At 36.6% G+C, this 16318-nt stretch overlaps 1 pseudogene; it reads left to right on the top strand.

Moving 5' to 3' along the window:
• Window positions 1–1175: 1175 nt before the first annotated feature.
• Window positions 1176–16318, top strand: part of LOC123255698 — a 74634-nt pseudogene continuing 59491 nt past the window's right edge.

Genomic DNA, 16318 nt, shown 5'->3' on the forward strand with positions numbered 1-16318 from the left:
AATAGGTAGTATTTATGTAATACTTTAAGATTTACAAAGCATTTTATGTCTGGTCCTCACACAGTCTTGTAAAGGGAGTCCTATTATTAGAATCCCCATTTTACAGATAAGGGAACTGAGAATGAGAAGTCAAGTAACTTGTCCAGAGTCATACAGCTAATAAGTATCTGAGACAGGATATTAACTCAAATCTTCCTCTGGACTACAAGTCCAACACTGTACTGAACCATCTGGTTGCCTTATAATCCCTTAGGTTTTCTTCAGTTCCAATATTCTACATAATGAATCTATTGAATTTGCTGTTTTGCATTGTTTCAGTCCTCTTTGACTTTTCTTGACCCCATTTGGTGTTTTCTTGGCAAAGATACTGAAGAGGTTTTGCCATTTCCTTTTCTGGCTCATTTTAAGATGAGGAAACTGAGGGAAATAGAGTTAAATGACTTCCCCTGTGTCACACAAGTAGGAAGTAGTTGAGATCAAATTTGAACTCAGATCTTCCTGACTCCAGGCCCCACACTCTATCCACTACACCACCCTGCAAACTCCCAAGGAAAGCAATGGATCAAAAGTGAAAGAGCCTGAGTTTTCATAATGTCTTCTTCCATAAAAGGAGAAATTCAAACTAACTGACCTATAAGGATTTTTTTGTTCATAAGTATAATTTTATGATCTTCAAGAATTTTGTATCCTTTCTATTTCTCGGTATATGTTTATCTTAGCAGAGGAAGAAGGAAGACATGGAGAGAACATTAGACTGAGAATTAAAAGACCTAGAATCAAGTTCTGGCTCTGACATTTTTGTGTCATAATCAATTCTCATGATTATGAGAAAGAATGCTATCCACATCCAGAGAAAGAACTGTGGGAGTAGAAATACAGAAGAAAAACAAGTGCTTGATCACGTGGGTCAATGGGGATTAGATTGGGGATATTGACTCTAAGTGATCACCCTAGTGCAAATACTAATAATATGGAAATAAGTCTTGATCAATGACACATGCAAAACCCAGTGGAATTGCTCATTGGCTATGGGAGGGGGGGAGGAGAGGGAAAGAACATGATTCATGTAGCTATGGAAAAACATTCTTAATTAATTAATTTTAAAAAATAAAAGGTATATGATCTAGAGAAAAGTATTCCTTACCTCTCTCAGCCTCAGCTTCTTTAGTCATGACATGGGGATACCAGATACTATAGATTATCAGGCCTCTCTGGTGCATCCAGAAGCCAAGAAGAATGGGCATACCTTGGTAAAGATCTATCAGGTATGTGATAATTTGCCAAGTCATGGAGTATTTGTCTTCTAATGGGCCATCTTAGTTATGATGCTAATAGATGGAATTACATTAATCTGGGGTCAAATTATGCTTACATGCTCCTATGCTATGTTAGATGTGACTATTCCATCATCTTTCTTGGGTCACAGTATCACCCTTTTCTAGGGGTCCCTAGCCCATCCTCACCTAAAGATGTGAACAAGAACTTACTCAATTTTGTCTCCTGTGACTTTTCTTGCCATAGGTATTCCTTAAATGATACTCACTTATTTCCCAACACACATACATGAAAGCTGTAACTAATGGCTCCCAGCCATGCTCTATTCCCATCAGTATTACCCCAAGTCTTTCTCTGAGGCCCTGGCTTTCTTACAGAAGGGTTCTCACCATAACTAGATCAAACCACATCATCTTCATGCTTTTTGGATGTTTCCCTTCAGTAACTCTCAACACACACACACTCCACCAATAACTCTAGGGAGAGTAATCAATCAACACTACCATTCCTGAAAAGGATAGATCATTCAATTATCCTATAACTCCTATCCATTCATCACCTTTATGACTTCCCTGACCAAATTGCCACCTCCTATCTCTCCACTTGCCTATATATGTTCACCTCCTTTTAGAATGTAAGCTTCTTGAGGGTGAAGATAGTTGTGACTTTTATATTTGTATCTCTAGTCATCAATAAGTGCCTGTCATATAATAAGCACTTCATGATTTCATTCATGCAATTACTTATTAGCATTCATTCATTCATTTATTAAGGCAAGAGTTGTAACTTTCTTAGATGAATCAAAATTCAGTGAACTCCAGGAAGTTTGTGCTCATTTTAATGACCTAAACCAAAGAAGAGGGAGGAACAGAATGAAAGTCTGGTGAGATTGGAGAGATTAGGAAGTTTAAAATTATAAAAGAATGATTAAAGGAGCAAAGAAGCAATGCTTTGAATAAAAAAATGACCTCAGCAACATATTTTGAAGTTTAAATATCAAGAAAAAAGAGAAAGAATTCACTGAGTATAAATGGAGTAAATATAGTAATAATAGAATGCAGCAAAAATTGAAAGCTTACCTGCTGAAAACTTATTCATTGGTTCTGCTCTAATGCAACCTTGAATTAAAAGAAGGCAACATGATAAAGCAGATCAAACAATGATTCTGGTATCCAAGGATCTGGTTTCAGAACTAATCTCTAATGTTTACTACCTATGTGACTTTGGAAAAATTACTTGACTTCCATGGGCCTTTGTTTACTCACCTAGAAAACGAAGGGGTTGGACTGTAGAGTTCCTAAGGTCTCTTTCAGTCCCATATCAAAAAAACAGCTAGGTGATAGAGTAGATAAGAGTAGTAGGCCTGATGCTCAAAAGGCTATAAAACTGTGCTTATGCTAGGATCCTGTAATACCACTACTGGGTCTGTATTCCAAAGAGGCTAAAAAACATAGGGGAAAAGGACATACTTTTACAAAAATATTTATAGAAACCTTTTTTGTGGATCCAAAGAATTGGAAATTATGAGGATGTCCATCAACTGGGGAATGGCTGAGCAAACTGTGGTGTGTGGTAATAATGGAATACTATTGTAGTCTAAGAAATGATGAGCGGGATGATTTCTGGAAAAGCTGGAAAGACCTACATGAACAAATGGAGAGTAAAATAAGCAGAACCAGGAGAACATTATACACAGTAACTGAGATATTGTGGGATGATCAACTGTGAAAGACTTATCTACTCTCACCAATACAATGATCCAAGACAATTCTGAGGGGCTTATGACAAAGAATATTCTCTACCTCCAGAAAAAGAACTGCTGGAATTAGAATATAGATCAAAGGATACCAATTTTCACTTTAGATTATTTGGATTTTTAGTTTAGGATTTTGATTTTATGTGAGTATTCTCTTACAACAATGAACAAAATGCAAATAGATTTTGCATGATGATACATGTATAATCCAGATTAAATTGTTTATCATCTGGGAAAGGGGGAGAGAAAGGAGGGAAGGGAGATAATTTAGATCTTATAACTACAGAAAACATGTGGAAAATTGTTATTACATGTAATTAGTAAAATAAAATGTCTCAAAAAAAAAAGAGTACTAGCTAGCCCCAGAATCAAAAAGATCTGAGCTCAAATCTGGCCTCTACTATATATGTGACTGATGCTGAGCAAATCTCTCCTGCCTCAGTTTCTTCAACTATAAAATCAGTATAGAAATAGCACCTACCTCCCAGAGCTATTGTGAGTAAAATATATAAAGCACTTAGCTCAGTGTCTGGCATATTAGTGGTTTATAAATGCTTATTCTTTCCCTTCTATCCCTATATTGATGATTTCATGATTTATAGATCTTGATCAAATCCTCTAGCCAGAAGTGATTTCTCCCTCCAAGGAATTCTTTTAGCATTCATCACACTCTGTCTCCCATTACAGTTAATGTGTATGAATGTCTTCTCCACTTCTAGAGCATAAGATCTTTGAGAGACCAGAGTAGGAGAGAGAATCAGTCCAAATGGTTTCAAGTTCTTTAACATCCATGTTCTTCAAAATAAGAAGGAATTCATCTCAGCATCCTAAACTATACAGAGATCAAATGGTCCTTGATTCCAGAAACTGGGAGGGTTTGAAACTTTCATCTTTGCCATCTCCACAATGTCACTGACTACCATGACAACCTCATCTCTTAATTTCTCTGCTTTGCATTTTCTATGTGTGAAATTGTCGTACTGTTATGGAGAGCTAGCTTCAGGGGGAATTGGAAAGAATAATGATCAACAACATCCCAATCATCCCAAACTAAAGGAGCCGGCATTCCTCATGTGCTTATTTTAAAGCACATGGATCCCATCCTTCCTGACATTGGATTCAGATGTTATATAAAAACAGAAGAGTAGATATTACTGATGTTCTGTTGTCCTCTTAAAATAAGGAAGGGAAAGTGTTCATGTAGACCAAAAAACAAAGCCCTTTACATTTTACAAATCTGATACTATTGTTGTAAATATATATAACAATTTACAAATATAGAAAACTGAGTCATTTTCCAGTACTGAAGATGGTCAAAGTAGATGAACAGTTATCAAAAGAATTGCAAACTATTAGTGACTAATAAAAAATGATTCAAAATCACTAATAATAAGAAAAATACAAATCAAAATAACTCTGAGATTTCATCTCACACCCAGCAAATTGGCAAAGATAATAAAAGATAGTAATAGTTAATGTCAGAGGAGTTAGGGTGGGGGGGAACAAGTACATTAATTCACTCTTGGGAAGATTATTAATTATTTTAATTATTCTGGAAAACTTTTTGACATTAGTCTTAAAAAGTGAAAAAAAATTATCTACTCTTTGACCCAGGGATATGCCAAGTATAAACCAATTGCTAATTAAAGTCAGAAAGAAAGACATGTATATCAGTAGTTATAGCAGCACTATTTGGAGTAGCAAAAAAAAATAAACAAAGTCTGTCTATCAACTGGGATAAAGAAATCATTGTATGTGAATGTAAGAGGGATATTATTGCACTATAAAAAATTATGAATATCATGGACAAAGAAAAATCAGAATGTATATAACCTGATGCAGAAGGAAGTAAGCAGAACCAAGAAAAAAAAATACAAAATGACTACAAGTTAATGCAAAGAATAAAACAACAAATTCAGACACTGTGATTATAATAAACCAGCTCAGTTAAGACAAGAGTAGGGAAACCCACCTCATTGCAGAGGTAGGGGCAAGGAAAACAGAATACTACATATAATCATATATGATTAAGGAGCTGGTTGGTCTTGCTGCACTGATTTTTTTTCCTTTCTTTCCTGACTATTACAACGGAAATTAAAAAAAGGTGGGAAGGGGAAAAGATGTATTCAGAAATGAAGGTGTAAAAGTAAAAATGTTCAACTTTGTAAGATATAGAGTAAGGAAATGTAGCCTTAACAGGTGAGACATTGGACTAGAAATAAAAAGACCTGGGATCAAGTTCTAAATGTTTCTTTCTTCCAGTTGTTTGGCCAAATCCAAATCCTCTGGTTCCTGTGTACTTCAGTTTCTTTCGTGTAATAAAAAGGAATGGATGAAATGAACTTATTATCTTTTCTAGCTCTAATATTTTACTTTCCTAACATGCCATGTTCTAACAACCTTCCTAGTCATAACTTTCTATTTTCTCATTTCTATATTTCAAGTTTCTTCCAGTTCTAATAATTCTATGACAGATTTTTTTCCTCATCAAATGTCCTTAAGATTCACAAGTTAATCCTTCCCTAGAGATATGGTAAAAACTAATCATTCAGAGGCAAAGACTGTAGAAAGCCACCATCAAAGGAGAATAAATCACAATATAAAAGTTCACAGGAAGGTGTTATGAGTCCCATCTAGTGTTAGTGATGTGAGTATGGGTTTATCAAGCAAAAAAGATGAATAAAAAATAAAAATCAATATTTAGAAAAGATGTGGTATAATGGATAGAGTACTGGGCCTTTTAAGTCAGGAAGACATCTTCCTGAATTCAAATCTAGCCTTAGACCAGTGGTTCCCAAACTTTTTTGGCCTACCGCTCCCTTTCCAGAAAAAATATTACTTAGCACCCCTGGAAATTAATTTTGTTTAAATTTTAATAGCAATTAATAGGAAAGATAACTGCACCTGTGGCCATCACCTTACTCCTGGATTGCTGCTGCACCCACCAGGGGGCAGTGGTGCCCACTTTGGGAATTACTGCCTTAGACACTTATTAACTCTGTGGCTGTTGGCAAGTCACTTAACTCTTTTTGCCTCAGTTTCTTCATCAGTAAATGAACTAGAGAAGGAAGCAGCAAAATACTCCAGTATCTTTTTCAAGAAAATCTCAAATGCAATCATGAAGACTCAATTAGGAATATAAAATGACTGAAAAGAGGATGGCTATTTGCTTTACAGAAAAATTCTTCACCTTATAAGCAAAAACTTTCATTATAAGATTCCTCTAAATATAAATTTCTTTTGATCCATTCATAGAAAAATTTAAAGTACAAAATAATGCAATTTCTCAGAAATTTTCTTCTCTATAAAGAATAATACCTTTAGTCAATGACATGCATATAATAGGTATATTACAGATATTTGTTGCCTTTAATTATTATTTGACACATCCTATGTTCAAGTTTCATCATTATTTTAAACTAAACAAGTGCGAAGTTAAGTTGATGATATCCCCTGTGGTACTTACTTATCCCCCAAATTTCCTGTATCTGCTTCTACCTTCTATTGTCCCCTCATTCACACTAAAAACCTCATTCATCTTTGGTTCTTCTTTCCTTTCACTTATTGCTCTTTTAATTCTAGTTCCCTTGGCCTTTTCCCCATCACATCCCTCTGTCATCTAATGTGGGGAGGGAAGAAAGAAGAAAGGCAATTTTAATTTAAGTGCATATATTAAGTACCTTTTATTTGCCAGATTATTTACAAATGAATCATATTTATAGATATCTTATTTGGTCCTCACAAAAGCCCTATGAGTTTGGTATTATTTTCCCTGTTTTATGATTGAGAAAATGGAGGGTAGACAGCTTCGCCCAGGGTCACATAGTTAGTAACTAACTCAGGCTAGATTTAAAGACAGGTCTTCCAAAATCAGTCCCAGTGCTCTATCCCATGTGACATCTGGCTATGTCATTCCTATTATTCAAGTGCTTCCAATTCTACCTCAATGTACCTTTTCCCATCTCAGTGCTAACTCTGAAGTTCAAATCTACATCTCCCTTCATATACATTAGTGGAATAGCCTCCAGTCCCTTGACTCTTATTTTCCTCAACTATAAAAGGAGCATAATAATAGCACCTCTTTCTCAGAATTGTAAGGATAAAATCAAATAATAGCTGTAAAACACTTAGCACAGTGCCTGGCATAAAGTAGGAACTAATTAAATGCTTCTTCCTTTCTCTCTTTTTTCCCTCCTTTTGCCCAGGGTCACTTGAAGTGTGATTAAAACTTTCAATTATCATTTTTTAACTCATGTCAGTTATTTCTGCATATTTTATGAGTTATGAGATATATAAGATTAAAAGATGAGTTATAAGATTTTATAAGTAATAAGATTACTGTGGGTGGTTAGTTATTCATTTTTGTAGCCACGGGTCCAAGCACAGTGTGTTACACATAGTAGACATTTACTAAATATCTGTTAAAAATGATAGAAAACTTGGTACAGAAAGATATACAAAGAGGTATAAAACCTGATGCATGTCTCAAAGTGGTTGCTCTCTATTTGAGATGAAACAACAGATACATAAATAAATAAATTAAATAATTTTTCCTGAAGCCTCAGTTGGAGAAGGGGCCAGGCTGGCCTTCTCTTTTTTGTCCTTTCTTTTTTTTTTCTTTTTTTTTTCTGTCATCTGAAGTTTTCTATACAATCAAATCAATTCAATATAATAAATATTTAATAAGTACCTATTATGTGTCAGGCATTGTGCTAAACACTAAAAGCCCAGCCCCAAAACAAACAAAAACAAATCAGGAAATCCTAGGATATATTTATGGAATATCAAGAAGTTGAGTTTAGTAAAAAGAGACAATTATATGAGGGGAAAAGCCACAAGGTAGCATAAAAAAAAAGTTGATCCTGCCCACCCTCCAAAGGTAGCAAAGATAATTAATTCAATTTAACAAGCATTTATTAAGGGCTTTCTATGTTCACTGACAACTTTCATATATTTGAAACCATGGTATTGATTCTTCCTTTAACTCGCCTCCCATATCTAGTCAATTATCAAGTCTTGTTAATTCTATCTCCATCACTTTTGTCTGTCCTCTCTGCTCTAGTCTCATTGTCATAACACAATGCAGGTTTTATTTCATAACTTCCTCTTTCAAACTGTTAAAATAGTCTAATAATTGATATTCCTGTCTTCATTTTACTCTCTTCCTAATCCAACTCTTATATTGCCAGTCTCTTCCTTGCTGATGATCTAGCCATGTTACTCCATTGTGCAAGGATCCTTGGTAGCTCCCTAATGTCAAACAAAAAGAGTTTAAGCCCCATTGCTAGACATTTAAGACCTTCTACCATATAGCACGAATTAACTCCAGTTTTATCTCATTATAAGAATATCTATTCACTCCATGCTCTAGTCCAGTCAAACTGAACCATTCTTTGCTTCTCCATTATTATCTTCTCTCTATGCCATGGCTTACATGGTTTCCTAAATCTGGTATATCACACCCTTCATCATTTCACCTAATGAATTACTTGTCATTCAGTTGTTCAGTCTTGCCTGACTTTTTGTGATTCTGTATGGAATTTTTTTGAAAAGATACTGTACTGTATCTTTTGATAAGATACTGTAGCTATTTCCTTCTCCAGTGTTGCCTTGCTACCTATCCTTAAAAGCTCAACTTGAATATTTCTTACTACCTATTGTGTTTATGGTCTTTTTTGGCCCCTAGGGAATACTAAATTTAGTTAAGATTTGATCATTGTCTTCACAGAACAAGAGTCTGTAGTCTTAAGAGAAGACATATGTAAGGAATTTAAATTAAGACTTTGACTAAAATAAATGAAAAATTATAAATAATATGGTGATCACCTATTTAAAATATTATAGCTCAAGTCAAAATGACTTTCAATAGTTTTTATTAACAAAATATGTAGAGAGAGTGAAAATTGAGAAAAACAAAAAGAGGGTAGAGAAGATATTTAGCTTATCACACTAAATATTGCTCTGATGCTCGACTCAGCTGAGCATGACTTGTTAACCCTCAACCAGAATTAATCTCTCTCCAGAAGTCAGGAAAGGAAAGCCAGTTATTCACTCACACCTCTCATCCTCTGAAGGTGTAAACTTCCATCAAAAGGACTCAAGTTCTGACTGATTGAGTTTCTGAGGATGTGAACTCTTTAAGCAAAGTGACTTGTGCATTCTCCTACTTGAAGGTTGATGAGGTACTAGGTAGGAGTACTAAAAGAAAGTGTTAATCAAGTCAATTCAAAATAGACAAAGAGAATAAAGAATTCCCTTTCACACATAAACACAGAAAACTGCAACATAATCCTCTAGGAAGTTTAAATCTGACCCTCCCAATCTGTAATCATCTATTCTTGGCCTCCTACTTCACTCAGCACTTGGTTTTCTATCTCACAAATCTTTCTCTCAAAATGTGGCTACTCTCAGCAATGCAATGATCTGGAACAATCCTGAAGGACTTATGACACGGAATGCCATCCACCTTCCAGAGAAAGAACTGTTGGAGTATGGTTGACAAGGGGTCCAACCCAAGACTAATGAGATGAGAGTGAAGTAAAACAGCAAAGCTTTCTTTAGAGGAAAAGAGGGGGCAATGGGGAATGGGGGGCTGATGGCAGTAGATGGTTGAGAGGTTAAGGGGAGAACCCTGAACCAGTGGATGGCTATGGATCTCCGCTGGAGTGAAAAAGGCAGCAATATCTTATAGGGTGGTTGTCTGGGATGAGGAAATCTGTGTTGCTTCTACTGGTTTAGGGTAGGTTATCTGAGTGAAGTTCATTGGATGGCCCTGAAGGGGTTGGGAACCTCAGTCCATGGGGGTGGGAAGTTTCAGGTATGTTGGTCAGTGATGCAGGAGGCCATTTGTCTAGGCCTGACAGGAAAGTCCTGATGTTCTGCCAGAAATTGTTGGGACTGGCAGGTATTAGAGAGAGAGGTGTTGGTTTAGGTAGAAATTGTGGGAAGAAGGAGCTTTGGTCCCATGATCTATCAGAGTCATCAATCACATCAGTGTATTTTATGGTTTCATTTTGGGGTTTTAGTTATGTGTGAGTGTGCTCTTAAAACAGTAACTAATATGAAAGTGTGTTTTGCAAGGCAATAAAAATGTAATAAATAAAATATTTGTCTCATACAATACAGTAATATACTGCATATCCACATTTATTTTATTCACCTACCAGACTGTAAGATCCATGAGGGCAGGGACCTTCTCTTGTTTAACCTTTACATCTCTGGTTCAGGAAAAATTCATTTAAGTTATATTCACTTCTTTGTACCCATTACATTTTTATAGTAGTACTTTCTAGTGTCTTTGGAACAGACAGTGCTTACTTTGATTTATCTCAAGGTTTGTCTCTTGACCACCATCACAAGCAAGTAGTTTTTTCACTGAAGGGGAAATTCTGAAGGGTTGTGAGCTGTAGGGGAAGAGGAGTAATGGATTGCCCAGGACAGGACACAGCCAGAGGAAACAGTAAGGCCAATACTCCTGTTAAATCTCCTGCTTTTAAAGCGGAAAGGGCCAATTTTCAAAATTACTTTATGACACGCTGCATCAGCAGTTAAGCTTCTAAATTTGGTCCTGCTTCTTTTCAAAGGACCAATTCTCTAGACGCAAAAAGGACTCAGAAATAGGTAGAGTGGATTATTAGAACTGAGGGATGCTTCAGTGACCCATTTACTCCCTCATCCATCATACAGAGAGTTCTAGCCCCAAATGTTGACCTCAAATACTGGCCTTTGAAGGATTTCCCTTGTTCTGAGGACTACTGAATGTGACCATAGCCGGCAGGTTTGTAGAATGATTTGGACTCAAAAAGCCTGGATCTGAAATTGAACTCAAACACTAGTTACATCTTGTGTAAATCATTTCAGTTCTTTGAGCCTCTGTTTCTCCTCTTTAAAATGAGGCCTATCATAAACAAACAAATAAATATATATATATACATATATATATATATATGTTGAATATAGACATAAATATGTAGAGGATAGATATGTACATGCATGCATGCATGTGTGTATATATGTATGTATGTATATACACAACCTACCTCAAGAGATCATTTTAAGGAGGAAATGATATGGGAAAATTCAAGTGGCAGGGTATTATATTGGCATGGAACAGCAAAAGCCTACTTAGGAGCCAAAGAAAAGGCTGAGGGTATCCACCCAGGTTGCAAAAGGGCAAATGACTTCACCCAAAGACTCACTGGAATATCTCCAGGAGGCAGAGATAGGAAATTGAAGCTACCACCAAAACCTATAGGGAATCTGGTGAGTTAGACAAATGCTCAACTCCTTAGGATTCCCTACATTCTGACTTGTAAATGTTAGGCGGTTCCTCAGTCTTGAAGAACACCACCGCCACCAACTGCAACCACAAAAATAAGGTTTTGCTATTCAGTCTTTTTTCATTGGCCCCATTTGGGGTTTTCTTGGCAGAGATACTGGAATTATTTGTCATTTTTCTCCTTCAACTCATTTTATAGATTAGGAAACTAAGGCAAACAGAGGTTAAATTGCCCAGTGTCACACAGCTAGTAAGTATCTACAGCTGGATTTGAACTCAGATCTTCCTGTCTCCACTTGGTCCATATCCTTTTCATTTGTCTCAGTATTTGGATGTTGGTGCACTGTAAATAGATACTTTGTCATCACTCTAAATCAAATGTCTGTTTGTGTTTACTTCTCTTATTCTCACCCTGCCTCCCTCCACAGAAGTGTTTCACTCCTCTTTTTCCCTTGTACCCCAGTATTTATCTAAATACCAAAAAAAAAAGGGCTGGCCTTGCCCTGGTAGCCCATAAAAGAATAGACCATAGGTCTAGAACTGGACCTAGAACTAGGAAAGGTTAGAGGTCACCTAGTCCAATCCCCCTTCAATTTGCAAAGGAGGAAACGCAGCCTCAAGATGATTATGTGAAAATTTAACACTAGCCTGCTAAGGCAACTTTGGGTTTTAAAGCAAAGGATCTTACTTCAAACCTCTAACCCTAGCTCTCTGAGCTGATAGTAGAGTCCTCCTTACAATGCTGGTGGCATGGGATGTTGTACCCCCCAAAATTATTGAAGTGTTTCAGGCCAAACTGTAAGCAGGAAAATTCCTTTGCTTCCTTGCATCCTTGTGACTACTAACCCTAAAACATCTGCTAACTCCTGATAAGACCCTGTTACATCAAAGGGAAAGAACCCTTAGAGGCTTATTCCCCTTGGATCTTTCTTTAGGTTTTGAGATGGACATAGAGATACACCCCCAGGCTATGCTTTGATATCATGGGGTTGTATCTAAGATATCTATCTGTTCCCTAAACTATGAAGGTCACCCCTGTGTCTTCAGGCTGACCCCTGTCAGATGACTACCACCCCCTTGTGCCTGAGTGCATACCCTTCTCAAATCACGTATCACCTGTTGGAAAGAATATAAAAATCCTAGAACGGATGTCATTTGGGAGGCAGCTTTCCATCTATGCTGTCCTCCTAGCCGGATTCAACATTATCTTTTAAATTAATAAATTTCTCTTTTTTATTTTTAAGCTAAGTTTTGGAGTCTTACGTTCTTGCAAAGGGTACTCTTCCTGAATCCAGGGAGTTCACCTTAAGACACCCCACAACATGGGGAGACTCTGTCCTGATACTGTACTTCCTTTCTAAGGAACCTATGCTGCCTGGGATACTCACCTGTCCTCTGAACTGAGGTTGGAGTCTGACAAATCAGAAGGGCTCAGAAAAGTGATGTAACAAAGGGTATAAATTGGACTAAGAAAAGAAAGAGAGAGGAGATGGCTTAGGAGTGTCCTGGTATGCCCATGGTGCAGCTGCAAAGCTAACTGAGGGGGAGAAGAGGAGGCAGCTAGGAGACTGCTGGAGAGGGGAACTCCAGTGCACACACATGGTCAGGCTTGGGCTGCCCAGGAGCCAGTGCACCTGAGGTCTGGCTGTGAAGCTGGCTAGAGCAGTCAGCTGAGGGAAGAGGTGGCTGCCTTATCTGGTTTCCTTTTTATTATTTAATAAATAACTATAAATTAAGATACAGTGTCTAGAGAATTTTAGTCTTAACAGTTACATCATTGCCCAAGGTCACACATATCCAGTGTCAGAGGTAACATTTGAATACAGGTTCTGTGACTCCAGTGACAATGTTCTTATTGCTATACCATGTAGTTTCCTATCATGAGGATGGAGAAGCCAGATTCCTAGCTCACACGTATAAAGAGATATAGTTGGATCAGGAGACGGGACTCTTGGGAGAAACTTTTCTCTCCTTATGCCAGCAATATCTACCATATTATCATAGTGGAGAATGGATTCGTCTAGAAAGGACGATAACAAAAGCTACGAAAGGATGAATCCTATATACTCCTCAGGTGTGAAATACTGTTTCTCAGCTATTCATGTGAAGAGAATTAAATGGACCCCCACATGTGGACATGAGGGCTTTAAACTATACATATTAGATGTCTGCAAGGATTAAAGGAATTCAAACTAATGACAGGGAAGTACAGAACTATGGAAATAATACCAGATTTGGGAGGCAGACCTCCCATACTCATAATCCCAGTTATACTTCTCACTGGAATAATTTAAGGAAAATTACTTCCTATTTGAGTTTCTATTTCTTCACCTGAAAAATCTGGAGCTTGGAATAGAGAGTCTTTAATGTCCCTTAGAGTTCTAAATTCTATCTTAACTCCTGTGGGGAAACCACTTGAGAACTGTAAAAATTCTAAATTATTTAACACACTTTAAAAATCAATTCCGAAGACTTTGGAAATACAAAGAGTCAGTTCTCCTGCCTTAATAAGAGGTGGGGAGTAGAAATCCTAGAGGATCTTCTTTAATAAATATATCAAGATGATTCACAACTCACATTATGGATGCTCACATAGAAAAAAAGTGATTTTAAAGGTTAAAAGCCTTCAGTCTCAAAATTCACCTAGTCCAAGCAATAGCTAAGGCAGGTACTCCTCTGTGTAATATACTACTGCTACTACTATTACTATAATTACTGTTACTATAACTAATAATAATTACAATAAAATGATTATAATAATAATAAACTAGTTTCTACTGCATTTTAATGATTGTAAACTTCTTTATATATGTTATCTCATTTGATCTTCACTACAACTCAGTAAGGTAGATACTATTATTACCTACCCCCCATTTTGCAGATAAAAAAATCTGAAATTTAGTGACTTTCCCAGGTCAACAGAGTTGGTAAGTATCTGTAGTAAGATTCAACCTTGTATGATCTCTGACTTCGAAATCTGGCACATTATCCATTATATTAACTAGCTGCCTCTATGAACTGATACCATATTGATGCCAGCCTTAGGGTGGACACCTAATTGGCTTTAGTTCTACTACAGCTCAAAGTTCCCAAGCTCAAGTATTTGACCAGCTCTGCCCTCTCAGTATCAAGAAATACAGGCATGTATACCCCTACTCAGCTACTGAACTGAATTTAAATGGTACTTGCAAAGCAAAATCTTTCATTTTAATCTCTTCATTCTCCTGGGTCACTTCCCTCCAGATGAAAATTGCCAAGGCAATATGACTTCTAACCTTTGATACCCAGAGTATCATAATATCCCACATGTAGTCTGAACAGGACAGATTTTAGGAATGGGACTTTGAATTCTATCTCTCTAGACAGGGCATTTTTATGATGCCAATTATATGTCAGAATTTTGACTATGCCACATTTCTGTACTGCTATTACATAATAAGTTTATAATTCATTAAAACTCTCAGGTAATTTTTATATGAATAGTTTTGTGAACATATTTCCCTCACCCTCTAATTGTTCCAATTTTTTTTGGGTACCAAAATTCAATGCTTTTCCGATCTCCCTATTAAATTTTATCTTTTTACCTTCAGCCCATTTCCAGGCTGTCTATACTTTCTTTGGATGCTGATTCTGACATTCAGTGTACCATATATCCTGTCAAATATGGTATCACTTACAAATTTGATAAGTATGCAATTATGGTTTTATCCAATTCATTGTTTACATTGTTGGATAGGACAGAACCTCAGGGCAATTTTCTAAGGACCTCCCTCCTTGGTAAGAGCTGTCAACTACTCAGATGACATCAATCCTTTTTGATACTCATTAGTAAAACCTAGCTATACCCTTATATGCACAAGAAAATTCTGAAAGACTTTATAAAAGCCTTGCAGAAGTCCCAGAGGTGTACTATAGCTGTGGCAGTTACCATCACTCACTCTACTGGTCCTATCTGAAAAGGAAATCCAGGTATTTTTGTTAAACATGTTATTAATGAACATACACAGTCTTACCAAACACTTCAAATCCACTGCTTCTCAGAGCTCACAAATTGCCCCCTTAACCAAAAGAGGGTACCCTTTGTACTTTTGCTTGCCTTGATAAATTAGATGAGTAATAATGCCAATCAGACTGAATTATTTTTTTAAACCCTTACCTTCTGTCTTAGAATCAATACTGTATTGGTTCCAAGGCAGAAGAGCAGTGGTAAGGACTAGGCAACAGGGGTTAAGTCACTTGACCAAGGTCACAAAGCTAGGAAGTGTCTAAGACCAAATTTGAACCCAGGACATCCTTTTTCTAGGCCTGGTTCTTAATCCACTGAGCTACCCAGCTGCCACCAAACTGAATTGATTATATCAAATACTTCAGCTTAACAAATCTTTTTATTGTAATTTCAGCCAAGGTTACCTTCAACCCAGCCTTCATCTGAAATGGGATGAAAATAGCATAACCTTTTCAAGGTTGTTGTAAGGACCATCAGAGTGAGCAGAAATTCTCAGGTATCCCGGGATCCAATTCATTCATTCAAACAAACATCCCCAGAACAACAGTAACAATTCAGAATTGGTTTTGCCTAGTGGTTAGAGATTAGAATCAGGAAGACTTAGACAAATCCCATCTCCGATAATTACCAGCTAAGGTATGTAGATGTAAGCAACTCCCTGGGTCCTAATTACAGTATCATGGGATTTTGAGCTGATGAGGTTTTAGAGAATTCTCATTACTAAAATTTCCCCACACTAATTCCAATCACAGATCTTTCTCATATTCATGTATATGCAAGTTCTATTAGGCAAAGAAAGAGAGAGAAAGGCAAATAAATCAAAATCACTGCCTTTTGGGGACTTACAATCTCCTGGTTCCAATAGAACCATGTGCATAGATAAATATGTCATGATTTTAGAATGTAAAAACTGAACAAGACAAATACAAAATATTATGAAAGGAGATATAAATGAAAGATGAAGTTATCAGTAAAGACTACCACAAAGCATAATTCTGTAGCT

Source organism: Gracilinanus agilis, chromosome 1 (assembly GCF_016433145.1).
Source record: "Gracilinanus agilis isolate LMUSP501 chromosome 1, AgileGrace, whole genome shotgun sequence".
In the NCBI taxonomy this organism is placed as follows: Eukaryota; Metazoa; Chordata; class Mammalia; order Didelphimorphia; family Didelphidae; genus Gracilinanus; species Gracilinanus agilis.